Source organism: Panthera pardus, unplaced genomic scaffold (genome assembly GCF_024362965.1).
Source record: "Panthera pardus isolate Hobbes unplaced genomic scaffold, ASM2436296v1 HiC_scaffold_15, whole genome shotgun sequence".
NCBI classification, from domain to species: domain Eukaryota; kingdom Metazoa; phylum Chordata; class Mammalia; order Carnivora; family Felidae; genus Panthera; species Panthera pardus.
This window is the reverse complement of record NW_026526710.1, coordinates 75,202,417-75,229,616: the sequence shown is the minus strand read 5'-3', so window position 1 is coordinate 75,229,616 and position 27,200 is coordinate 75,202,417. Positions and strand designations below refer to the sequence as shown.

General features: G+C 43.4%; 1 protein-coding gene and 1 pseudogene across 2 annotated transcripts in view; both read left to right on the top strand.

Annotated features, from left to right (window-relative positions):
* The window catches only part of BCL2 (BCL2 apoptosis regulator), a 176,743-nt gene that overhangs the window by 76,786 nt on the left and 72,757 nt on the right, over positions 1–27,200 (top strand). The gene's annotated exons all lie outside the window — the stretch shown is intronic.
* Positions 4,646–7,235, top strand: LOC109275624 (proteasome activator complex subunit 1-like; annotated as a pseudogene).

Sequence of the window (27,200 nt, the reverse complement as noted above, 5' to 3'; positions counted from 1 at the left end):
CCTGAAAAAGCTGTCAGATGACCCGGGCAGCCTGTCTTCTTCCCCTTTTTTATCAAGTTATGTCATTGCCCTTCCTCAGGCTGCGGTTTGTTCCAGAAGGGAAGAGGTTGTCTTCTCCTTCACCCGCCTACCCTACCCTAAGTTGTGCCAGTTTCTGGTTCCCTGTGTTATGTAAATTATTGAATGAGCGGAGTGACTCGTCCTCGGAGTGAGTGGTCCTCGCGCTGTGATGCTGAGGGCTCTGAGCCTGTGATGCTAAATCATGTGCCTTCCTGCCCACTCCTCCCTCACCTGCATCATCTGTCAAGGGATAATAGTGACACTTGTCGCGCCCGCCTCCAGGCCTCCTAGGAACAAGTGATGATCTCTACTGATATCTTGAAAATGTGCAAAACACAGTACTTTTTTTTTTTTTTAATTATGAACAACTCCAGGCCAACAGGAAATATGGAAAATAAGATAGCAAATGCCTGTGTGTTATTAGTTTTGTCATATCTTGATGCCATATGTGCTTTAGATCTTCCCACCCACCTGGAGAGAGAGAGAGAGAAAGATAAAGCACTTTTCGCTCCCGTGCCTCTCCTCCCTTCTGAGAGCCTCCCAGCTTGGATTTAAATTTGATGCTTATTATTACCATGTGTCAGTGCATCTTTTACACATATGTATCCATGGACAGTGGGTATATTTTTCAGTGTTTGTAAACTTTATCGAAAGAGATGTCATTGGGTTTGTGTTCTGCATCCTATCTATAAGATTAATCTGTTGAGAAAGATAGACCTCTACCTCATCCATGTTCCATGACGTATAGTATTCAGTCAAAGGAGGGACATTAAAGTTGTTTCTAACTTTTTAAATGCCCCTTTGAAGGATATTACAGTTGTTTCTAACTTCGTGACCTTACAGATGATGCTACAACATGCACATGTTCTTTGCACACACGTGGAACAGTTTCTCTTAGGGATGTGTGTGTGTGTGTGTGTGTGTGTGCGCACGCGCGTGTGCATGTGTACCACATTTTTAAAAAGATTTTTTGCAGGTGTGCCTGGCTGGCTGCTTTGCAGAGCCCACAACTCTTAATCTCTGGGTTGTGAGTTAGAGCCTCATGTTGGGCATAGAGATTACTTAAAAGTAAAATCTTTAAAAATTAAAAAAAAATGTTTATTCATTTTTGAGAGAGAGAGAGAGAGAGAGAACAGGGGAGGGGCAGAGAGAGGGAGACACAGAATCCGAAGCAGGCTGCAGGCTCTGAGCCGTCAGCACAGAGCCCCGTGCAGGGCTCACACTCATGAACTACAAGATCATGACCTGAGCCGAAGTCGGACACTTAACGGACTGAGCCACCCAGGCGCCCCCAAAATAAAATCTTTATTTTAAAAGAAGATTATTTACAGAAAATGTTACAGTTAGTCTGTTTTCCGCTACACCCTGATGTCTTCCCTTATCAAACGTATAGATGCAAATGTGCAATTTCTGGGTCTGGGGGCAGAAACCTCAACCTTGGTAGATGTCGCCAGACTGCTCTCCCAACAATGTGAGTGGGTTTTCCTCACCCTGTGTCTTCTCCAACTTGGCATCATCAGTCTTTTATATGTTGCTTCTCTGATAGATTGTAAAAGTATCTCACTGTGGTATTGGTTTATATTTCTGATTTCCAGTGAGCTTATACTTTTCTTTCTCATGAACGTTGGTGATTGGGGTTTCTTTGTCTACCTATTGCCAGTTTATGGAATTTGATCATTTTTTTGGTAGCGGGTTGTTTTCTTCCTTATAGATTAAAAAAATCCTGAATTTAAAAAAATTCCAATACAGTTAACCTCTAGTGTTATATTAGTTTTCAGCTATGTAGTATAGCGATTCAACAATTCTATACATTAGTCAGTGCTCATCATGATAAGTGTACTCTTTAATCTCTGTCACCCATTTCACCCATCCCTCCACCCAGCTCACCTCCAGTAAACCATCAGTTTGTTCTCTGTAGTTAAGAGTCTCTTTTTCAGTTTGTCTCTTTTTTTCTCCTTTGTTCATTTGTTTTGTTTCTTAAATTCCACATAAGAGTGACGTCATATGGTATTTGTTTTCCTCTGATGGACTTATTTCATTTAACTTTATGCTCTCTAGATCCATCCATGTTGTTGCAAATGGCAAGATTTCATTCTTTTTTTATGGCTGAGTAATAGTCCATTGTGTGAAATTTTTTACACACACACCACATCTGCTTTATCCATTCATCCATCTATGGACACTCAGGCTGTTTTCCTAATTTGGCTATTGTAAATAACTCTGCACCGAACATAAGGGTGCATATATCTTCTCAAATTAGTGTTTTCATATTCTGTGGGCAAATAACTACCCATTGGTGGAATCATGGGATCGTATGGTAATTCTCTTTTTTAAGTTTTTGAGGAACCTCCATATGTTTTCCACAGTGGCTGCACCAGTTTGCATTCCCACCAGTAGTGCAGAAGGGTTCCTTTCTCTCCACATCCTTGCCAACACTTGTTTCTTGTGTTTTTGATGTTGGCCATTCTGACAGGTATGAGGGGATATCTCATTGTGGTTTTGACTTGCATTTCCTTGGTGAGTGATGTTGAGCATCAGGTGTCTGTTTGGCCGTCTGTATGTCTTCCTTGAAAAAATGTCTGTTCATGTCTTCTGCCCATTTTTAAGTCGGATTGTTTGTTGTTGTTGTTTTTTTTTTTTTTTTTTTGGTGTTGAGTTGTATAAGTTCTTTACATATTTTGGATGCTAAGCCTTTATTAGGTATATCATTTGTGAATATTTTATCCCATTCTGTAGGTTGCCTTTTAGTTTTGTGTATTGTTTTCTTTGCTGTGTAGAAGCCTTTTATTTTGATGTAGTCCCAACTGGATTTAAAAAAAAAAAACTTTTATCTCTCAGTATATTTCTTACCTTTAAGCTTTGTCTTCTAGTGTCTTTTATCACAAGAGTTTTAAAATCAAATTTACCACCATTTTTTCTCTCTTTTTTTACTATTGTGTCATTCCCCAACCTAAGATTATAAAAATAGTGACTGTATTTTGTTCTAAATACTTTAAAGTTAACTATAATTCTCTTGGAACCCATTTTGTGGATGAAGTGAGAGTTTGAGATCAATTTTTTTCCCCTGTGAATAACCAATTGTCCCGGAACCATCTATGAAATAGTTCAGTCCTTAACCACAGTTTTCTAATGCTACCTCTGTCTCATCCCAAATTCTGATACATGGAGGGGCTCTCTCTATTGAATTGGTTAAGTTATCTATATCTGCCCCAATCCTAATGTGCCTGAATTATAAGGCTTTAATTAATGTCTTAATATCAGGACAAGTGCCCACTTTATATGTTTTCAGTATTATCTTGGCTGTTCATTGACCTTAATTCTTCTGTGTGAATTTTTAAACCAGGTAAAAATGTTTATGAAAAAGATTTCTGGGATTTTATTATGAATTACATTAGATTTATATATTAACTTAAAAGGAAGGTATTGATGTTAAATTTCCAAATCTCTGAGCATGATACAAATCACTGTTTATTTAGCTCTTATGACTTCTAGTGAAGTTTAATAATTTGCTTTAGATTTATTCCTAGGTTTGTCATAGTTTGTTGCTGTTGCTAATGGGATCTTTTAAAAACTACATTTTCTAGTTGATTGTTGCTGATAAGAATGTCATGAGTGTTTGTATGTTAACCTTGTCTCCGGGTGTTCATGCCAGACTCTCTTATTACTTGTAATTGTTTGTAGTTTCTTTTGGATTCTCTATGTAGACAGTCTTATCATCTGCAAATAATGCTTCTTTTGTTTCTCCATTTCTAATCCTTATTTCTGTTACTCCTTTCCCTTGTTTTATTGCATCAGCTCTGTATCTCACACAATGATGAATGGGGGGAGAGGGTGATGGAAAAAGCATATTTGTCTAGTTCCTGACTTTAAAGGAGATGTGTTCCTAAAGTTTATTGTAGGTTCTTCATAGAAACTACTTCTTAGTTAAAACTTCCTTCTGTTCTTGGTTGGCTAGGTATTTTATTGCATTTTAAAATTGTGAATGGGTGGTAAATTTCATTAAATACTTTTTCTGCGTCTATTGGTATGATTATATAGTTTTTCCTTTTGTAATCTGTCAGCGTGCCGAATTACATTAGCTAATGTTAAATCTTCATTGAGCTTCTAGGATAAACCCTACCGGATCATCACAAATACACACATAGACTCACAGCACATATTAAGCATGTGATAAATATATGTGATACATGATATATATCAGATTGAAAACATATATTTTTAGAGAAATATTATATATTTATGCACACACTACACTCATGAATATGTTTGTTGATATTTTACTTTGGATTTTTGCTTTGATATTTTGAACTGAGATTGACTGATTGCTTTCCTGTTTTGTACTGTCAGTCTATTTCTAAAGTCCAGACTGAACTTTTATAAAAATACATCCAGGAGCTTTTGTTGTTTGTCTGTTTTTTTCTGTCAATTTTGGTAACATATTTTTCTAGGAGATTTTTTTATTTCATCTGTTTTTAGATTTATTGCTTTAAAGCAGAGAATAGAATTCTCATACTTAAAAAAATAATTGCTGTATTATAGTATGGGGTTTTTATGCCTAATAGCATTTATTTGTGCCTTCTTTTATTTCTCTTAGTCATGCTTGTTGTGTTTCTACCAATTTTATTAGTCTTTTTAAAGAATCAACCTTTGTTTTCTTCCTGCTCTATATTGTTTCTTGGTTTTTACTTTATTGATTTGTTGTCGTTATTATTGCCTTCCTACTGCCTTATCCATTTGTGGAAAAAAGAACTTTCTTCTATTGTCTTTATTTTATTGCTCCCTACCTTCTTAATTTTGAATTTTTCTTGTTTTTTGATATTGCACTTAATGCTAAGCATTCCTTCTACTAAAATCTAAGGTTTCAACTATTGTTGTGCAATTCTAAATGTTTTGTTACTTTCATTTCTATTTCATATTAATAACTCAGTAGTGTGTTTTTTAAATTTCAAATGTACTGGGGCTTGGTGGCTGTGGTTTTGTTATTGATTTCAAGTTTTATTGTATTTTGGTTGATGATTGTGGTCTGAATGTTAGCAGTTCTTTGAAATTTGTTGGGACTTGCTCTGTGGCTTAGAACTTGGTCAATTTTTGTAAACATTTCATGTGTATTCTTTATTGGGTGGAGTATTCTCTTTCCGTATACATTAGATGAAGTTTATGAGATGCATTTTATAAATCTGTATTTTTTTTCTCTTCTTTAGTTTGATCTATTTATTTCATGAGATGTGTGCTAAAATCTCTCACTATAATTTTGAATTGTTACATTCATATGATTAACTCAGTTTTTGCTATATATGCTTGACAGAGTACTGTTAGGTACACAGAAGGATTCCTGGTGAATACATCCTTTTATCATTAGGCAGTGACCCTCTTTATCACCCCAAATGCTTTTGGCTTTGAAGTCTCTTTTAGCAGATTCGTTTATTCATTCAATTAAAAGAAATATTTATTGCATATTTATTATTTGTAGGGACACTTATATTTGAACACATTATTTTATGTGTATCCCTGCTGTGACATTATGTTTTAGGTTTCTATCTTGTAAACAGCTGGAGTTTTACAAAATTCAGTCTGACGATTTCTGCCTTTTAAAGGATTCGTTTTAAGCCATTTACATTTATTTGATAAGTCATATATTTGGAGTTCACTAGGAATCCAAATGTCTTCTATACGCCATGCTTCTTCTTCACTTGTTTTTTCTTCCTATTCTGTCTTCTGTTAGATGACTTGAGTCTTCCTGTTGGTTTTGCTTTCCCTTTCCTGTGCTCACTCCTTGCTCCCCGTGTGGCATTAGGCCTCCCGGCCATGGCCACGCTCAAGGTCCAGCCTGGACCCCAAGTGCAGGAGGCTATGTTCCATGAGGACAGAGGACCTACTCAGGAACTATTTCCCCAAGAAGACTTCTGAGCTGGAAGCATTTTTAAAGGATCCAGCTCTCCATGAAGCTAACCTGAGCAATCTGAGGGCCCCATTGGATGTCCTGGTGCCTAATCCTGTCAAGGGGAAAGAGAAGGAAGAGCAGAAGAATCTGCAAGAGAAGGAAGATGAGGATTAAAAGATGAGAGGGCAAGCTGAGAGCCGAGGTTCTCCCAGGAGTCCAGTAAATGGCAAGAAAATCGTGATCCTCTTGCAGCACCTGCCGCCTGAGACCGAGGATGTCACTGGGCAGTCAGCCTGGCCCCCACCTGGCTGCAGCTGGAGACACCTCGGATTGAGGACAGCGTCAGTTTTGGAGTGGCTGTCCGGCAGGAGGTGTGTGAGCTGAAGAGACCACCCTTCACGCCTAGTTGGAAGCCTCCCACGCTCCCTCCAGTCTCCAAGGATTCCTTGGAAGGGGGCAGGGTGGCCGAGTAGCCCCACGGGTGGGATTATCCACAGCTGGTGCAAGAGCTGAATGAGGTAGAGTGCTAGGACTTTGGCTGGTGGTCATGGAGATCCGCAGTGCTTGTGTGGTGCTGTATGACATCATCCCGAAGGACTTCAAGAAGCTCAAGAAACCCAGGGGAGAAACAAAGGCAATGGTGTATCGAGAGCCCTCCCTCTCGTTATGTGCTGAGCCCAGCAGATACATCCCATCTCTAACTGGGGCTCCAGACTTTCCCTACCTTCCTCCTTTTGGGGTTTCTTCCTCACTTTGGATCCCAGGTACAAGAAATACACATCTACCATTTTTAAAAAATGCTGTTTTCCTCTTGTAACGTATGTGTTTTGTTCTGTTATTTTAGCTGTTACTCTTGAACCTTAAAAATTGTATTTGAGCCAACAAAGTCTAAAACTAAAGTTTATATGGGGGCGCCTGGGTGGCTCAGTCGGTTGAGCGTCTGACTTTGGCTCAAGTCATGATCTCGCAGTTCACGAGTTCGAGCCCCGCACCGGGCTCTGTGCTGACAGCTCAGAGCCCGGAGTCCGCTTCGGATTCTGTGTCTCCCTCTCCTGCTTGTGCTCTGTCGCTCTGTCTCTCCAAAATAAATCAAAAGAACATTTAAAAAAAGTTTATCTGTATCTCTGTTTTCTTCTCAAATAACATAACAGACCCCTTAGAACACTTTAATGACGCTTTTATCTCTCGTATTCTGATATGACACTGTTGAATATTTTATCATCTATCATTTTGGTTTTTTGTTCCCAACTAGTTTTTTTGTTTTGTTTTGTTTTTTTACAAATCTACTTTTTAAAATATGTCAACAGAGGGGCACCTGGGTGGCTCAGTTGGTTGAGTGTCCGACTTCGGCTCAGGCCACGATCTCACAGTTCGTGAGTTTGAGTCCCGCATCGGGCTCTTTGCTGACAGGTCAGAGCCTGGCCTGCTTCTGATTCTGTGTCTCCCTCTCTCTCTGCTCCTCCCCCACTCATGCTCTGTCTCTCTCTCAAAAATAAATAAACATTAAAAAAAATTTAAAATATGTCAACTCATGTACCATTTTATTTACACTGTGGTTAAGAGTATGAAAACCAGAAGCAAACTGCTCTAATTTGAATTTCAATTTTATGGTAAATCGCTTAGAATTGGTGCCTGGTATGCAGTAAAGTACAGAGTTAACCCTCAGGAAATGTTCCTCATGTTGCTTTTTGGATTCTGTTCATCCTTTCTCAGTTCAGATTCCTTTTTACTGAAGTACATCCTTGGGTAGTTATTTCATGAAAGGTTTAGGAAGATTAAACAATCTCTCTCAGTCTGTCTGCCAGTATCTTTAATTTTTACCCTCAGTCTTGAATAATAACTTTCTAGGGATAGAATTCTATGTAGCTCTTTTCCCTCAGCATTTGAAATTATTGTTTCACTGCCTTCCAACACCTACCATTGATAAGGTGTAGTTACGCTAATCTGTCATTCATTTACAGGTGTCTATTTTTTCCTCTCTAATGGCTTTACAGGGGGTGTTTTTGTTATTGTCGTTATTTTTCCTTTTGTTCTTGTCTGATTATCTGCAGTTTCAACACAGTCCTGTCTGGGATTCAATATGCTTCTTGAATCTAAGGGTTCCTAATACTCAGCAATTTGGAGAAATTCTCAATCATAATCTCTGAATGTTGTCTCTCTCCAGTTGTCTTTGTTATGTCTTCCTTATCTCTCGGTTACATTTACGTTAGACCTTGGTATTCTCTTCTTCATGTCTCTTACCGGTGTTTTCTATTTCCCGCATTGCTATTTAACTGTGGTTGATTTTCTTCTCAATCTTCCCTTACCCTTTCCATTCCTGTCCTAAGGTAAAGAGCGTTAACATCTGGCATGCATCCTTCCACACATTTATTGAAGCTCATATAACCACGCGGCACGTATACATCCATATAAATTAAACAACAGTGTTTTGTTTCTGTTTGCAAAAACTCCAGTCATACGTATGCATCACTTTACAGCCTGTCTTTCTTAGTAAATTAAGAATATCCCTCCAGATAAGTACACACACATTTAACCATTTAAAAAACATTTTTTATTGTTTACTTATTTTGAAGGAGAGCTAGAGAGACAGAGCATGAGTGGGGGAGGGGCAGAGAGAGAGGGAGACGCAGAATCCCAAGAAGGTTCCAGGCTGTGAGCTGTCAGCACAGAGCCCCACGCGGGGCTTGAACTCACAGACCGCGAGACCATGACCTGAGCCGAGGTCAGATGCCTAACCGACTGAGCCGCCCTGGCGCCCCTAAATTTAACTATTTTTTAAAAGTAGCTAAGTAGGGGCGCCTGGGCGGCTCAGTCGGTTAAGTGTCTGACTTCTGCTTTCGGCTCAGGTCATGACCTCGTGGTTTGTGGGTTCGGTCGGGCTCCACGCTGACAGCGTGGGGCCTGCTTGGGATTCTCTGTCCCTCTCTCTCTCTCCCTCTCTTTCTGCCCCTCCCCTGCTTGCGTGCTCTCTCTCTCTCAAAATAAATAAATGCACTTTAAATAAATAAGTAAATAAATAAGTAAATAAATAAATAAATAAAAGCTAAGTAAATCCTGTGCTGTGGCCAGTGTACAGTTCATTCAGCTGTTCCACTATTGGTGAACCCGGAAGTTATTTTCGGTGTTGTGTCTCCACAAGCATCGTAGACAACAACATCCCGGTACATATTTACCTATGTGCTATTTCCTTAGTTTCTACGGGAACAAATTCGACCCTACCCTGCTACCCCCGGGCCCGTCCTGAAGGACATCACTTTCTATCGTTTGGCCTTTTCTTCTGGCGTGTGTACACGTCCACATCTAAATCATGTCTATACCGTTTGGTGTTATCAACTTTCTTCGCGATGCCGTAACTTGATTCGCGCTCTCTTATGTAACTGTATCCGCTGCTCACCCTGCACTTTCTCCCAGTAGAATTGTGTTTGCAGTTGTGGGTTAAATCGGTTGTGAGGGTTTTCGCTACGTCGCCTGTGTAAATCACATTATCAGCTGAGCTGTTTATTTTCATCAAGTTAAAATCTGTGTTGTTTTTTTTTTCATTTCCTTAGCAAGTGCTTCATACCTATTGCACATTTCCCCTAGCTCTTGCATACCCCACGAGTACATTTTTTCCACAAGGCTGATCACATCAGTAACCTGTTGGTTCCACTTATTTTCTTGGTGACATCCTTTCTGCCGACTTCCATTTTCCTTTTATCTGGACTTTTCTCTAGGCCTGCTCTACACCTGTCATGCTGGGATATGTCGTCTTATTCTAGTACTTGCCATTGTCCTTCTTCTGAGTTGAATCCACTCTCGTGATTTACTCCATTGTTTGAGGTAACATAGCCTCCCTCCCCCGCCCAGCAAATTATGAGAATTAAAACCCAGTAGAGTAGTGGTAGCCCCCAGGACGTCTTTCTCTTGATCCACTGGCCCAGTCTGGATGGACTGCTCTCTATGCCCGGGGCCCAGTTGTCTGCTCCCTTCACCACATCATCCCTCTGCCTTAGTCTTATGTGGGATTGCATAAAATTCCCTCTCTTTTCCACTCACTCATTTTTGTGGTTCCCAGCCTGCATCGCCTATCAAAAATGGACCCACAAGAGATACAGCCGCACTTTGAATGTCTCAGAAGGTCTTTATTGTCTCATCTCACTTGATGGTTTTTCTGTCTTACACAAGGAACTCTAAGTCAAAAATACATCTTCTTCTGAAGTTTGAAGACATTGCTTCTTAGGTATGCTAACTCCCAGTGCTGTGGTCGGAAGGCTAAACCCGTTCTGACTCTTGATGCTTTGTACCTGATCTTTCTCTTCTTCCTCCCTACAACTTGTAGACTCTTGCCTTTGCCCCAGGATTCTAAATTTCACAATACTTGTCCTCTGTGTGAATCTGTTTTCATCTATTGTACTTAGCACTCAATGTGTTCTTTCAGTGTGCTGGGATTTTCTTCTACGAGCTCCAGCTTTCCTTTCCAGAGCTCCTATTATTTGGGTGTTGTACTTTCTAGACCAGTCCTCCAGTTTTCTCACATTTTATCTCCTGTTTTCTGTCTCTCTATTGTTTTGCTCTTCTTGGGGGCCGTTTCTTAAACTTCAATTTCCAACCTGTCTATTGGGTTTTCATTTCTGTTATTATTTTAAATTTCCTCTTTTCATCTATAAATAGTTGGGTGTTTTTTTTTAAAGCATTGTGTTCTGTTTTCATGTGTGTAAGTAACATTCTCATAGCTTTCTGAGAGACATTTTTTTATCTCTTTTGAAATTTTCTTCTTCTTTCATGATCTCTATTTCCCCCCATTACCTTTTCCTCTTTTCTGATTTGAACTCTGTTTTTCATGTCGAGGCTCTCCTTGCGTGTCTGGTAATCCTTGGTTGTCTGCCTTTTTTCAAGACTGAAGAACTCATAAGCTTAGAAGCTCTGAGGTTATGTGAGGGGCTCGCTAACTCTGAACATCACCATGGAATAATGTGTTTATGCCATTTGTTGGGGGAACTCCTATAGTCAGCCCCTACACATGAGGAGTCTTGGGGAGAGAACACTCCTCCAGACTCTCACGTGGAAGGGAAGGATCTGCCTGTGAGAGCTGAGAGCTGTGGGGAGGAATAAGACTGGAGGGGTCAGCATTCAGAATGCAACTTTCTCTTTTGTTTGATGGATGATGTCTCCTGATCCAGGAATCTTCTCTCCAAAGACTAAACATCGAGTTGTACCCACTGGGATAGAGGCTGCTGCCCAGCAGGATGGAGTTGACGAGAGGACCTGGGATCTGGAAATATAATTCATTCTTACAAATCTTTCTCTTCATTCTCCTTATTTTATCACCCTTTCTCTCTTTTTCCTCCTCCATTCCGGACGTAACTAACAGTATCTGTTCCTGGGCCTTTGGAGCAACTGCTGGTTGGCTCCTAACATTCTTTCTTCCTAGTTTAGAACTCAGCTTCCTTTGATCTTCTAGTTCTGTTCCTGCTCGTCCATCTCTTTTCCATCTTCCAGAATCTTGTTACTATTATCTCTTCACCTGTTCTCCTTGTCCTTGTGGGTTAAATGGTCGTTTTCTCTAGTTTCCCTAGCAAGGAAATGTTAGTATCCCTAGCAAGTGAAACCATGGTGTGTTCGATTCTCCATTTTTACTTGGAAGTCCTTGGTTACATTTTGGTTGATTTCCTCAAATCTCTTCTTCCGTGTCACTAGATCTATGTTTGTGTTGTTCCACTGCCTAACTTTTCCATTGAGTTATTTTTAAGGGTTCTGTTTTGTTTTTCTTTTCACATCTGCCTATTGCCTTTATTTACTCCTATTGGTTCCTTATGGTTTTTAGTCTTTCTTATATTACTTCAATAATTTTAAGCAATCTTATTTTGTAGGCCATTTCAGATTTTAGTATTTTTCCAGTTCTTAGGATTTGAGTTGTTCAGAATTTCCCTTTATGACAGTTCCTCATGGCAGTTTATTTCCCCGTGCGTGCGTTTGTGTGTGCGTGTTCTTGCAGGCTCATCTCACAGATTTCTTTTCTATGGGAACCTTGTGAGTCCTGAGGTGTGACAGTGTCCTGCATGGTGGCCACATATTTGTTTTTTCTGGAGATTAAGGAATTTCAACGGTCCTGGAATTTTGTTTACATTCATTTCTTGTCATGGGACTCCTACGCCTAGATGTATAGATAGTGTAAATTCTGATCCTTCCATTGAATGCGGGCCATGTTTAGGGTTTTTGTTTTGCAAGGTGTCCTGAACCGTGGATATAGGGCAATTTTCTGCCCTTCATTTTTGGCTCTGCGGGCAGAGTGCTTTTCATTTCTTTTTCACGGGTAAGGTGGCTTTTTAAGGCTTTCACATTTATGAAGGGGGCTCAATTCTGGCCCCCTGCCTCATACAGGACCAAGGCCATACCCCTTCATGGGCCTTAGAATCTTATCACTATTCCCAGATCTCTAGGGACATTTGTGTAAGTCTGAAACCCACTTTGGGCACTGTGGAGTCCAGTTTTGGTTAAAGCTCTGGTTTCGGTTTTTGTCTTCATTCCTATAGGCTGTGCTTTTTTCCCCTCCTTCCTTTGTCCCTAGCTTAGCTCTCGGATGTTTTCTTAAGAATTGCACACCTTAGTAGTGGGAAGGGACCCATAGCATCAGCCCCATGTTTGCTGTTTTCTGGAAATTAACACTCACATCCACTATTGAGCTAAACCTAGAACATACTAAACAAAAGCTCAAGTTGAACGTAGAGGACCATGGATTGCCGGAGATGGAAGGGTTCTTAGAGACCATTTCATCTAGCCCTAGCATTTTATTTGAGGAAACGAAGGCTCAAAACTGATGAAACCGCTTGCCCACAGACACTTGGCCAGTTAGTGAAAAGGCTGGGGATAGAACTCAAAGGTTGGCCACTTTCTTTCTCACCACATCACAGGGAAGAGCACTGTCATCTAGCAGCTAGCACTTGTCTGGTTCCAGGACACCTCGATCTGATGACTGTGATTTAAATCACTGTAAGATTTTGGGAAAGCCACTTAGACCATTGTGTTTCTTTTATCTTGTTTTTACCTTCTGGAATAAAAAGTAGTAATGCTTGTCGGATCACTTACGTGGCTTATTCCCGTCCCGATTTTGATTGTTTTCTGCTTTTATTTTTCTCGAAGAAAAATGCCTGTTTCTCTCCTTTCTTCTTCTTTCCTTCTTTTGTAGCCCAGTTAAGGTTTTGTCTTCCAGAACCCTCCCCTGAAGTCTGAAGCCCAGGGAGGGTTTTTTCTCTTCTCCGACTCCTTTTAAAATTATCGTTTGAACATCACAGTTGGCACCATACTTATGAATATTTCTGACCCTGTTTAATGATTGAACATACATGTACTTTATTTCCTCAACTAAATTGTAATGGCTAGTTCGTAGAAATCATACTTACGCATCTTTACCATTTCTCGGAGTGGTTTTCTTGATTAATTCTTGAGGAAACAACTTAGAGGAAATATGGTCTCTGAGATAGAGCCTTCGCTTCGTGTCAGGAAGCCTGGATTTTGCCCCTTTTCTCAGCCTCAGCTCACTCGTAATAGAGTGGTCATGTAATTTATCAAACTGGGACACTTATGAGAGTAAAGGGGGCCCTATTAATAATTTTGCAGGGAAAACAGGTGTAAACCAGGACGCTCCCTGACAAGCTGGCACATATGGTCACCTTATGTCATAGATCACCTTGGGCTCTTTAGAAAAATTTGCACAGCTGCCACCAAGATACCGGTCTTCAAACAAAAAATTACCATCTCTTAAAAAAGTTCTCATCTACTAGCAGAACTTCCTAGGTAATAAAATTTTTAGTTTTCTCAGCTACTTTCATGGCTTTAAATGCTCGTCGTAACTGAAGTTAACATAAATTATGGGGTCTGAGAGTCAGGACTGCTAAGAGATGAATGCCTTTATTTTCCATATCAACCCACTCTCTGCCCTGAAAAGAAAGAACACTCCCGATTTCTAGAGTTGTGAGCCTTCTTTTCTTGGTGCTTCTTGAAACATAGGCATCTTACCTCTGCTACATGCAGTGATGGAGGGAAGTTCTGTGAGTGATTGCCGATCCGCAAGAGGGGATACATCTTCAAATAATGGTGTATTTGGTGGCTTAGCCTAGTAAGGTGAGTAGGTCCTTAAAAGATGCACTGTAAAAGCACTGTGGCTCACTAATCGGCTTGCTTCTACAGCTCCTGCCATAGTGCTGTGTACATAGTAGGTACTTGATAAACGTTTGTTAGCTTGAAATTCTGAGGAGCACTTGGAAGACCGTGGTAGCTCATAACCTCCCTTACCAGTGCTAGTAACTTCATTTCTGCTTATGCTTGGGGAGTACCGGCGTGGTTGGGGCATGGTGTTGGAATGCTAAGAAAAACAGATACTATCTCTACCCTGCAGTATTTTATGATCTAGAGGCAGCTTCAGAGCATAAACAACTAAGGCTGGGAAAGTTCAGGAGAAAGAACAATCAATTTTGACCTGGGGGAGTTAAGTGGCATTTGAGCTAAGTTTAAGAACTAAGATTTTATTCTAGGACAGAGGTGGGAGAAGGTCGTTTCACACAATGGGAACAGCATGAACAAAAACCCACTGGAGTACAACTGCTTGGTACGTTTGGGGAATCAGAAGACACTCTACATGTTTGGAAGATAAGCTTTCATAGGCGGTGGGATGTGAAAGACAACAATCTTTTAACGTCAACCTTGGGAACTCAGCTTATATTATGTAGACAATGGGAATCACAGTTTTGAATGAGTGCAGGGATATCAACCAACTCACGGGAAGAATGATAACCTGGCTGCAGGGAGACCAGTTGTGAAGAGGCTCTTGTGTCTAGCAGAGATAGCAGGGCAAGGGGGGATAAAAAGAAGGAGCCAGATATGAGATACAGAACTGACAGTTTGTTGGATGTTGGGCTGAGGAGAAGGCAAGAGCCAAACGCAGCACCAAGGGACTGAGTAGGTGATGACACTGTGAAAAGACGCTGGAAAGGCAGAGAGGAGCAGAGTTGGACTGGTAGATATTTCTAGAGAGGTCTGTGAGGAGACTAAGTGAGGTAGTGCATGAAAAAACCTTGAACAGTGCTTTCCATAAAGTAGGGGTCTAATAAATGCTAAATTAAAAGAAGGAGGGGAGGAAGGAAAGAAAGGAAGGAGGGAACTTCTCCTGTCTCTCCGCACGGTACCACAACAAGGAACACATTTATTTAGGGTGTTAGGAGATCCATTGGGAATCATTCATTGGGGCTGTTCCTGTCAATACACTTGCTAATTATTTCACGTTAGTTGCACGTACAGGACATGAGGGAGCTCAGAAAAAAACCAAGACCAGAATTTGCTGGGGTCAGACAGAGGAGAGGTGAGCTTCAAGCCAAACTTGGCAGGAAGACAGAGAATTGGAGTGATGAACAGGCCCTCCGGAGACAGAGGGAGGCAAGAAGGCAGACGTGAACGCACCAGCCATATAGGGAGCGAGAAGGATGCTGGTTGACCTTGCAGGGAGTCTCCACACGTGGAGAAATGTCATTGGGTGAGCTGTGGGGCAGTCCTCCCAAGGAGGATGTTGCTTACTTTCTGATGAGCCTATCCTCAAATTCTGTCAGGTGAACCCTGTCCTCCATGATAACCAGCCCTATTCCTCTTAAATTTGTCCTGTTTGGAATAATAACAAGCAACCAAGACGCCAAGTCACATTGACTTTTTCTGGAGAGCCATTTCAGGATAACTCGATAAATCCTTTTATTGGAAGTGCTGGCCAATACTTTGCCTCATGAAATGACTTTGGGTTTCTTTGCCTCAGTCTTCAATTACTGCGTAAACATTGTAGTCTCGTGATTACGTGGTGTTTAGAGGGCAGTGCGTCAAGTGCATTGCTAAAACTGTTCGCCTGCAGCGAGATCACATCTGCTTCAGGAAAACCAGAAAGCAGAAACACAGCTTATTTGGTAAACAGCCTCAATTAGAGCATCAGAGAGAGAGAAGGTGTAAAATCTGGCCGTGGGCGTGATGTCTCCTCTTAAATCAGAGAATCTTGAAGCTGGGGAAGTTCTGTGGAAGCCTTCCACGGCCACTTTATGCAGCTGGTGCCACTCATACCCCTCCTGAATGCTTCTATGGAAGGGGAGTTCTCAGAATGTGCCAACTTGTACAAAAAGGCAAAACCACAGTTGAATGAAAACTTTCAAGTTAACCTCTCCTAACACTGGTTGCAAACTCATTGTGTTGGCCACAGTATAAAATGAATGCCACCCAGAGGTTACCTGGGAATATTTTTATTCAATCTACAGAATCCCAGTGTTGGTCAATGATGCATCTCTTTTCTGTATGGAGAAAATCTTCTTACATCATCTTCTCCTGTAATTTCTCTTCATCTTCATCACCATAGACTTATTTTGTCTTTTCCCCGGGGGTACCATGCCTTCCCTTGCTATGGGTTCCAAGAAGTGGCTGCACTCAGAGGTTTGATAATAAAAATGGGCCGGTCTCAAAAACAACGACAGTTCTCCGTAAATGTTGGATCACGTCAACGGACTTCGACATTTGGCTGCGCTGTTGTAGACATTCACATAAATCTTTACAAAGTGCCACTGCAACTTAGCATTTCTTCGTCCCTGTTTCCACTCTTTCCTCTTTATTTGAGGCCATTATCAACCCACGCTGACACGACTGCTTTGTAAATGGGTTTTAATCTCTGCCTCTGGGGGCCACTGCATAGTGTCCTAAAACCTCACTTTGATGATTACCCCGTCTCACTTAACAACCTTGATGGCAACATTTTAAAAATAATATATTGTCCTGACCACAAATGCAAGATATGGTTTATTTGCAGAAAAGTGGGAAAATAGGGAAAAGCAAAAAGAAGGGGAAAAAATCACTCATAATCCACCACCACCAAAAGAACCCTAGCCCATTGTTAATAGGTTGATGCACATCCTAGAAGTGTTCCCCTGTCCCTGCCTGGCACTGAGGACCTTCCCAGCATGGTCCCAGCTGGACTTTACAGCCTTACCTCTCTGCTTGCTTTTGCTCTGGGGGCCCATACTGCCTTGCATAGGACTTTTCCTTTGTCCCCGTCAATGATTTTTTTTTCTGATTATGTAAATAATACATGTTGGTTGTAAATATTTTTTTTAAATACATAAAAGGAATAAAGTAAGACTTATCTTTCAAAACATCTCAACACCCTGAAATAAAAAAATATTGACGTTCTGCAGACCATCTCATGATCATCAGTTCACCTATGTGTACCTCAGCACACACACATGATTTCCTATAAATGAGATCATAGCATCCATGTGGTTTTTATGGTTGACATCTTTCATTTTCACTTACTTCTTTTCCTCCCACTGCCTTTCTTCCCTCCACCCCTCATCCCTCTCCCCCGGGTTGTCAGAGTCATCAACCTTGTGTATATCCAGCCACGATTTACTCCACACCTACGTAATTAGACCAAACAGTAGATAGATAGGTATATTCCCACATACATGTTGTGATTCTTGCCCTTGCTTTATAAAAATCAGATCATATCCAATGTCCTCTCTGCATCTTGCTTTTTCACTCGCTTCACAATGATACCTTGTTGAAATTCTTCCATTCTTTCTTTTTCATGAGTGCATACTACTCTTTGGTTGTCTGTAGCGGGACTTAGTGAATGATTCTTTTATGAACAACAAGGTAGCAAACATCCCTCTGCTCATATAGGCATGAGATGGCTTGATCAGTGGCAGTATTTGTAAATTTGGATAGGCATTCACAGATGGCTTTCTGAATGGCACAGCAATATCTATTTCCACCAGCAGTGTATCAAAGTACTTCTTTCTACATCCTTCGTGTGGCTATGACATCATCACCACCAAGGGGCAGTGCCTCTATGTTTCAGGAGAGTATGGGGGGCGGGGGGCGGCATCCCTTTGAAGTCTCAAACTGCAATACAAATATGGGCCCATAATAAAACCATCACAGTAACATATATGTGTGTATATTCTCATATATATATGTATATTCTTATGTGTATGTGTATTTTTGTATGTATATGTGTATATACATGTATGTGTGTGTATGCACATATATACATATACACATATATAAGAATTCATTAAGAGGAGATCATAGATCATAGTTTACTAGAGTTTGGTTCTAGGGAACTAATATTTATAGAAATGAACCCTATGTCCTGAAGTGTTATTTTATTTTTAGAATGATTTTTTTTTTTTTTAACTTAGCATGGCAGCTCGAAATTTCCCTCTTGGCTTTAATTTGCTTCTTTGCAGTTTTTGTCAGAACTCAAACGGTAAAACACATCACACTCAACTTATGAACTTTGAGTCAACCTTGAAACCATGCAGATGGATGTATGTCAAGGGGAGAGCTGACAAAAGTTTCCATGAACATGGTTTATATTTTAAATGCTTTTAAAATAACTGTTGACGTGGCATTAGAAGCCAGTGGGAGGACTGGATTTCACAGCCATCTCCTGAGCTGTGCAGGGATGTTTGTCTCCCTCCTTTCCTCCAAGATGGCAGCATGGCCCCATTCTCCCACTCCCACGGCCTGTCTGCCTCTAAGTCATGGACTGTGTGGTGCTTTCTGCTCTCATCCTGGCTGCAAGACCTGCCACCACTTCTCTTGTTCTTCTCCTTTGTCCCTTCTGCCCCTCTCCCTTCCATTTCTCCCGTATTTCTCCGCTTTCCCACAGAGAGGCTTGGCCTTTGCAGAGTCGTTGCCAGCCATTGAGATTGCCTTTTTTGACCAGCAAGCCTGCCCTCCCGTATCATTTTGGATGCAGCCTCAAGGTTGCTGGCCCCTCTTAGCTGTTTTCGTCCCTAATTTTCCTCTTGATGGGCTCTCCACCTGACATAAATGCTTCTCCCAGCCCCCTTTAATTTTTTTTATATGACATCATTTGGGGACCTTGAATCTCTGTGGGCTGGAGGCTTCCCTTTAGTTTGAGGTAGAAATAGATTTTATCTCCAGGAAACCTCTGACCAGCCTGTTCTGTGGAAGAATGTTGGCTGTTGGTACCCTACCAAGTAAAGAACCTTTGGATTATGATGGATGGTTAAAGCTGATGGAAGAGGAAAGGTAATCTAGAATGTCGTTCTATTACTCTCCCATGTGTTCTCAGTGTCAGGGCAAGTCATGAGTGGGATTCTGGTCTTAACTCCTTAATGCTGAATCTGCTTACAATTGTAGATTAGACAAAGCCTAAACATTATTTTGATATAGTGTGTGTGTGGTTTAATATGTACAACTTGTCTGAACACAGTCGCTTTGTGGTTTATCTTTTACCGAGAACTGCTTTTTTTTTCTTCCTTTTCTAAGAAAATGCAAGTTTTCTAAACTAAAGTCTTTCTTGTGAGTTCATCAGCGGTGAGGGATGTTGTGTGAGGACGTGTTGGTGATAATAAGATCAAACAATTGCCCGATTCAGGTGACTTCAACACGAATCATATTGACTAAAATAGTATTAAGCATGTGATGCTGGCATGTGACGTTTGAATATTTGCCAAGAAAAGCACTCAGGTCACTACGACTGGCTGCAAGAGTGAGAGATTTTCCTCGTTTACTGTTTTTGCATACGTTTTTGTTTGAGAATCTGAAACGAGCCTTTATAATTTGTGGAGGGAAAGTGACGTGTACAGTCAGCATGAATCTGTTTGCCTTTTCCCTGAAAGGCTTATAAGAACCTGGATCACTTAGTCCTCATCCAGAGCAATGTACGAGTTAGGGGACATGCACCTTAACAAATTTGAAATTTCTAGATGTTCTTTCTCTCTCACGCCTCCTGCCTACAATTTCTTTCCATACTTTTTCATCCTAGGTGTACAGGTGGCAAGGATACTGTGAAGTGGCTTGGGATTCACACCTAAGATACCTGGGTCCCACTTGTGCCTTATGGCCACTTACTACTGTGAGAGTCACTCTAGCCTTGGTTTTGTTTTTTTGTATATATAATTTTTTTCAATGTTTATTTTTGAAGGAGAGAGAGAGAGACAGAGTGTGAGCGGGGGAGGGGCAGAGAGAGAGGGAGACACAGAATCTGAAGCAAGTTCTGGGCTCTGAGCTGTCAGCCAGAGCCCGAAGTGGGGCTTGAACCCCACCGACCGCGAGATCATGACCTGAGCCGAAGTCGGACGCTTAACCTACGGAGCCACCCAGGCGCCCCTCTGATCTTGGTTCTCTAATCTCTAAAATGGGACATCCTACCTCAGGTGGCTGTTGAAAAGCACCATAACTTCCTTCCTTTCCTTCTTTCTTTTGGAGAAACTCAGAATTTTCAAAATATTAAATGCAGTATTTTTAGGGTCATTTAGAAGTTGCTCCTAACAATAGAGAACAACAGGAAATGCCATATTCTATTATTGTATTTGTCACAATGATATCGCATAATCTGACCTCCATGGAGCAAGCCAGTGACATTTCTGATAAAACCTGATTGCATCCTAATAAAGCCTGTTCACGGAGCAGGACAGTCATAGATGGTAGGTCCCTGTCCTTCCCTGATTTAAGACCTTGGCCTTGGTGCCTCCGGAGAAGGGCCTTTGCGTAGTGTGGCTCTGCTGTGTTGGCGAACGTGTTGCTAGCCGTGTATAGACAGAGATCGCAGCCAAGTTCGACAAATACCAAACGCTGTAATATGTTACATGCAGAAGAAAACGAACTGCATGTCAGCAACGTATTACGGTCGAGCACCTGTTTCCCTACACATGTCTGAAAGACTAAAATGAGGCCAGACTCCCTAAAATAAAATGTAGAAAGTCAGGGGCTTCCAAAACGACAGAGCTCTGCCAAAGGGAATTAGCTAAGGATTAGCGGTGGCCACTTTAAGAGTAGAGATGGCTTCAAACTGGAAATAAAGGGCGCCACACAGAAATTCCTGTGGACTCAGAAAATCAGAGGATGGAGGCTTGAGTCCAGGGGAAACAAACGTAGCCACCCTGAAACGGCAAGTTTTCTGAAGGCTTTGGAGAAGGGTGAAGAAACAGAGGCCGTGGATGCCGAGTGGAGAGAACAGAGCAGCCTGGGAGGGAAGATTCGATGTTCAGGGGGACGTGGATTGCAGTAGAGAGAAGGGCAGGAGATTTGGAACTGAGTCAGAGGACAATTAGATCACGAGTGAGGCTCCGGCTTGTGGGTCACACGGACCGGCAGGAGGGGCCAGATGTTCACGGTCGGGCTGAGCGAGAAGCCATCGGATTTATTTAACGGAGTCCTGCAGGAGGGAATGGTAAGAAAAGAACATTCAAAACAAAACAAAATGAAAGAAAACCTACAGCCCTGTAGGAACAGCAGGCGGGTGCTGAACTGACAGGAAAGCAGGAAGCTCGTGGACAAGATAGGCTCCTTCTGAGACACGACCGAACTGAAATCAGAGAGGAGAGTCGCCTAGTCCGGCGTCTTTCATTACTTACAAGTTCAGCTTCTTTGTATTTCATTCACAAAAGTGCCAAATGTGTGTAAATGTCTGTACTTGCTCGTAGAATAGCGCTTAGAAACTCGCTGCTGATGGGAATGGTAAGAATTAGGGGAGTCGAACGAGATAACATGGGAACAGTATAACGTGGGAACGCCGTTGGGAGCTGTCGATGAGGGAATTAAACCCTCGGTGCAGGGGCGCCTGGGTGGCTCAGTGGGTTGAGCGCCCAGCTCTTGAATTCAGCTCGGGTCACGATCTCCCAGTTTGTGGGATCGAGCCCCCCCTGGGGCTCCACACTGACAGCACTGAGCCTGCCTGGGATTCTCTCTCTCCCTCTCTGTCTGCACACCCTCTCTCCTGCTCACACACACATACACACTCTCACTCTCAAAATAAGTAAATAAACTAAAACAAGCAAACAAATAAACAGTGTTACCTTACATTCACTATTTTGTAAAAATCAAAGATTCAGCCCGCTGGGGATTGCCTCCTGGGCATTCTTTCTGAACCCTCCACCCCTGTCCTCCCTTCGAGGGACTAGTCCAGGCCCTCCCAGGGGTCCCCGGCCGTCCCTCACCTTCCAAAACCTCCCCCTCATCACCTCCGCGTGTGCTCAGGGCCCCCAGTCCTGCAAACAGTTGCCTTGAATCCAGCTGCTCCTTTGGACCGTTGCCATCTTCCTCCCAGGGTCTTAAGCTGCTTCAAAGCTGCATCGTCTCTGAGTGCTCTGCCCCACTGCCCTTCCCCTCCCACCCCCTCCAGCAGGGCCGTGTTTCTGTCGCTCTAACAAAACAGCCGTCTCCTAAGTGGGTTACGTAGCAATTTCTGACGACATCCAGAGCCGTGATGGTTTCCTTTGCTGCAGCAACTGGGAAGCGGGGGAAATGCCTCTCTTTGAACACTCGACCTTCTTGCGTCTGTTCCACCAGCCTGGTTCTTCCTTGGATCTCGCTGCCAGCGCATCTCTGTCCAGGACACCAGGTTCTCTTTCTTCTCCCACCTGGCAGGTGCAGACGTTGCCCCAGTGTAAACTGGGTTTCTCCCCTCTGGGTTCTTTCTCTTCGAGATCTCGTGGACTCCCGCGAAACCTTTCAACTTGAATGCACTGTGTTCCAAAACCCCCACCTCCGGACCTGACAGGTCGCCCGTTTCCATCCCAAATTGCCAGCTCTCTGCTGGTCACAGCAACTTGGACAACCCACCGTCGTTGAGAACCCAGCTCTGCCTCTCCCTCCCCCAAACCAAGCCCGCCCTGTGGCATTGCTGGTCTCTGTTATGGGGACATCTCGCCCTGGTCCCCATCCCTCAAGTTTGGTTCCATTTGACTTTCCTTTCTATCTGTAGTCTCACTGATGCTCATTTCCTCTATCTCAAACTCTGTCCTTATGGTGTTCCTAGAGGTGAAACGGATGGCAGTCTACTCCATCCTGACTCGATCTGTGTAACCAGAAGAGTTCTAGATCAAGGGAATGTAAGTCTAACTCGAATCGTGAAAACAGAGAGTCATGGCCTCTCCGTCAACTCCCAGACTTGAGTCAGTTTACAGACCCAGAACCCTCGGCTGGGGGGAAGGAAGGCTAGGTCCCCTGCTACACTGCCAAAAATTTACATCGCTAATCTTTTCCCAGTCTTCCTCAAAGGGTTCGGCAGCCTTTTCCCAGAGCAACTGTGCACTGGGGAAAAGAAAACAATCAGACCTTCCTAGGATTTCTGGACACTGGCTCTGAACTGATAATTCCAAGAGACCCAAAGCATGTGTGGGCCACCCGTCAGAGGTCAGGTGATCCCTGCGGTTTTAGCTCTGTCGGATGGGTCCCTACAGCACTTTGTGCGGATGGAGGGGGCTGGCTGCGTGTGCTGGAGGGGCTTCCTGTGGGTTCGCCGTCCTCCCTGTCCTGGGCTCTGCCAAAGCACCTCGGTGCCCAAATCTGGGAAAGAGGCAGTCTTTAGCCTGGTTGTTAAAACCCTCCACAAAGAATTCTTCCTTCGCTGCAGCCTCCATGGCTGCAAGTCCTCAACCCAAAACTCTGCCCTGCACCCGCCCCACCCCCATATACAGTCTCCCAAACGGGGCACACGTTGCTTCCTCTCGCTTTTGCCTTCACTCACTCTGTTCCCTGCGTCTGGCATTTCTTTCTGGCTCGCTTCTCCGGATTTGTGTGGTGCCTGTTTTTAGCACAAATATACCATGTTCCCTTGTAAAACTGTTTTCTCCATTTCAGTCTGTAACAGCCAGGGAAATGAGCAAGAAAGCGTGGATGGATTAATTCACCAGTCTCAGGGGAATAGAGGGGTCCTTCTAGGTGTGGGTCGTTACCAAACTTCATAAACAAAAGATCGCCTTGTTTATACCTCTTCTGCATAGTCAGCATTTCTGAAATCTGCTTCAGGTGAAAGTGAGTTGTTTGTGTTTGAAAAAAAAAATCATATGGGAAGCACAGAAATAAGAAATGTTCATTTTGTGTAATGCGTGAGTATATTCCACGACAGGTGGCCTCTCGACTTGCGCAAATAAAGCAGAATTGGTTGCCTGAAACCTACCAGCGGGGCAGAAGGGGTAGTGGCCAGGTGGCGGGACCAGGGGCAGATGGGAAATATTTACTTAGATCTTCAATTCGTCTTGTTAAGAGTCCCTATAATCAAGCACCTTCCCTCAGATGTGAAATACACGTCCAGTAACTTTGAGCAGTCTTTTGTTTGAAAGGGTAATGTCTGTGCCGCCTTCTCCTTTTTCCAAAGTCAGAGTTACGATGATCAGACAGTGAGCAGTGGAGTCCCTACACGCTTGAATACTCCACGTTTCATTTAAAAAGTTTCCGGGTCTCTCAGTCAAAATTAAAGCAGCCCGAAAGTCTTGCAAAGTTTTATTTTTTTATTTTTGAGAGAGACACTGACCGCGTGAGCAGGGGACGGTCAGAGAGAAAACGGGAGCGAGAGAATCCCCAGCAGGCTCTGCGGTGTCAGCACAGAGCCCAGTGCGGGGCTTGAACTCCCCGAACCGTGAGATCACGACCTGCGCTGAAACCAAGAGTGGATGCTTAACCGATGGAGCCACCCCGGCCCCCCAAAACGGCACAAAAGTTAAATTGAAAATGGGATAAATCTTGGGATTTTTTCTTTCATACCAAATAAGGCAAGGTCACCCTGGGGGTCTGTGCAGGCTCTGCTGCTGAGGGAGAGCTTCCTCATGACTGGCTCACCCACCCGAGCACTGTAGACCCAGGCAGCCTGGAACCCTATGTGCTAGACCCCTCGGTGTCCCTCCTGGTCTTCGGGAAATCTTGTCATTCTCCATGCAGCGTTAGCCCTTAGACAGCTTTGGATTCTTCTCCGCCTGTGACGTATGCGACAGGGCTCTGTTGCTGGTTTTCGGCCCACTTGGCTGACTGCTGCACTTCCGTTTGCCTCTGCAAACATTTGTGAAGCATTTATGTGGCGCCTGCTGGTAACAGCCACGTGCAGCTGCGTGGATCTATATACAAAGAGGGACAGGACGTGCCCCTGCTCGTTAGGGGGCTCGGGGCTCACTCCACCGCCTCCCCACTCTTCCTCCTCCTCTATCTGGAACTCTGAGCACTCAGAGTGCTCCCCAAAACCCTTCCCTTCTTCTGCTCTCCCCTGTGCACCCACCCCTTCCAAAAGGCTTTCTCTCTCTCTCTCACAGCTTCAACCATAAAACTATATTCCCACTTTTCTTTTCTCATCTGTAATACTACATTTTTTCTTGTTTTCCCCCCAAATCAGTGTGTCCCGGGCCAACCAGCTCCCCACAAGTGCTCTCTGTCTCTATCAGGATTGGCACAGGGTTCCTTTTTTTCCCCAGCCCCCCCCCCCCCCAAACCTGGAAACCATCGTAGGCCATCCTCCCCTTTTTTTCTCTGGGTCCAGGGATCGGCGTTCAGGCTTCGTCCCACCGGCTCGTTGATCCCTGTTCACCACCCACACTGCATCCATTCCCGTCTGGTCCTGATGGCCACACGTTTGCCCCAGCCCTTCCAGTGACCTCTGTGTCTCCAAGCCAGCGTCCTCTTCTCTCAATCCCGTCTCATGGACGCCCCTCTCCTGAAGGGGCAGAGATGACGCCTTACTCGTGTAGCTCTCTGTCTGACAGCCTCTGACCCGGCTCCTTGCACACGGTAGGCGCATAACCAGCGTTTATTGATCTGTTGCGGCACAGGCCTACCTGGATGTTGTCCACCTCCGCTTTCCTACTATCTTTACCTTGCAGCGCCTCCCGGCGGTAATCCCCGCAGTGACCGGCCCTACTGTTGTAGCCCTGGGGCGAGCGCAGCGTGGCAGAGAGCAGTGAAACAGACCAAAGAATTGAGCAATGAAATCCAAGAGGGAAGTTAGGGGTTTGGAATTATTTGACATGCGAGGAACCCAGATGGTGAGAGCTTATGGTAGGACACTGGGTAGGTGCTCTGCCTCTCTTGAGACAGTTGTATCCACAGCCTTAGTTTTTGCTCTTACTTATGCATGCCCTTTAATACTTAGTGCCTGCTGGTCTACGTCATTATTGCCCATGGCTCTTTTTTTTTTTTTTTAATGTTTATTTAATTTTTGGGAGAGAGACAGAGAATGAGCAAGGGAGGGGCAGAGAGAGAGAGAGAGAGAGAGACAAAGAACCCGAAACAGGCTCCAGGCTCTGAGCTGTCAGCACAGAGCCCGACACGGGGCTCGAACCCCACGAACTGAGATCATGCCCTGAGCCGAAGTTGGACGCTTAACCGACTGAGCCACCCAGGCGCCCCTGCCCATGGCTCTTATTTTGTGTTGCGTTCATGGAGCACAGACATAGTGCCAAGGCCACGCGGTGCTGGTGGGTGGCACAGCCCAGGACGCACAAGGGTTGGGTTGGCTCTGCCTGCCGACTGACCGAGCACATCCTGGAAGCAGAGATGTGGACACGGCCATGGAGGCGACCCAGATTCCTCCTCAAAGAGGTCAAGCTTTCCTAGGAGTCAGATGTGGAGACAGCAAGCTATAATAGAAGACGGAGAGCGTAAGGCACAGTAGGAAATGTACAGATTCAAAGTAAAGGAAGATCTCTAGCGAGACTTGGCAAACCCCAGTGGGTTACGGAGAAAGCTTGTGGCACCCTCTTTCCTAGAAATGCCGAAGTCGTAACAGACAAAGCGGCTGCAGTGGCCTGAACCCGTACTTCTCTGGAGGTTGGAGGGTAGGAAAGGAGGCCTCTGGCGCTCCATTCCCACAGCCCACTTATCTGGATTGTTCCGTTTGCTTTGCAGGGAGTTGGCTGCAGGCTGCTGCTTACTCAACCACAGAAGTGAAATTTGTTACTTGTGAGAAATAATAAAAGATCTTTCTTTTTCTAGACTTCCTCTAGTCAAACGGGTCTGTTTTTTCTTTCTAAATGGGGGAGCGTGTTTTGCTTTTTTTTTCCTTTCGTGGCATTCAAATTACCTCTTGTATATACTCTGCCCAGTAGTGCAGAGGATATTTACAAGAGAAGCGAAGCCTCAAATCATAATGAATGCTCACCACGTTCCTTAAAGATGGTGTGTGGAGCATGTGCACAGACAGAAGAAGTTAGGCCGTTGAAGATCTGATTGGAACTCACCGGCATTAACAGTGGACATTTTTAGTATTGTCAGAATGTGTTTACGTATTTCTTTGGCTCAACAACCATTTACTGAGCACTTACTCTGTGCCCTACGCCCTGCTTGCAAGTTGCAGAAGAAACAAAATGTGTAAGACATGGTCCCTGCTTTCAAGGCACCTGCAGTCTGGTAGGGAAGAAAAAATGTGTGTGCAGATAGCCGTATGTAGGACAAAGAAAGGATTACTCTGGTTCAAAGGAAGGCCATTATAGAGAATCATGGTAAAATTATAATAATCAATTTG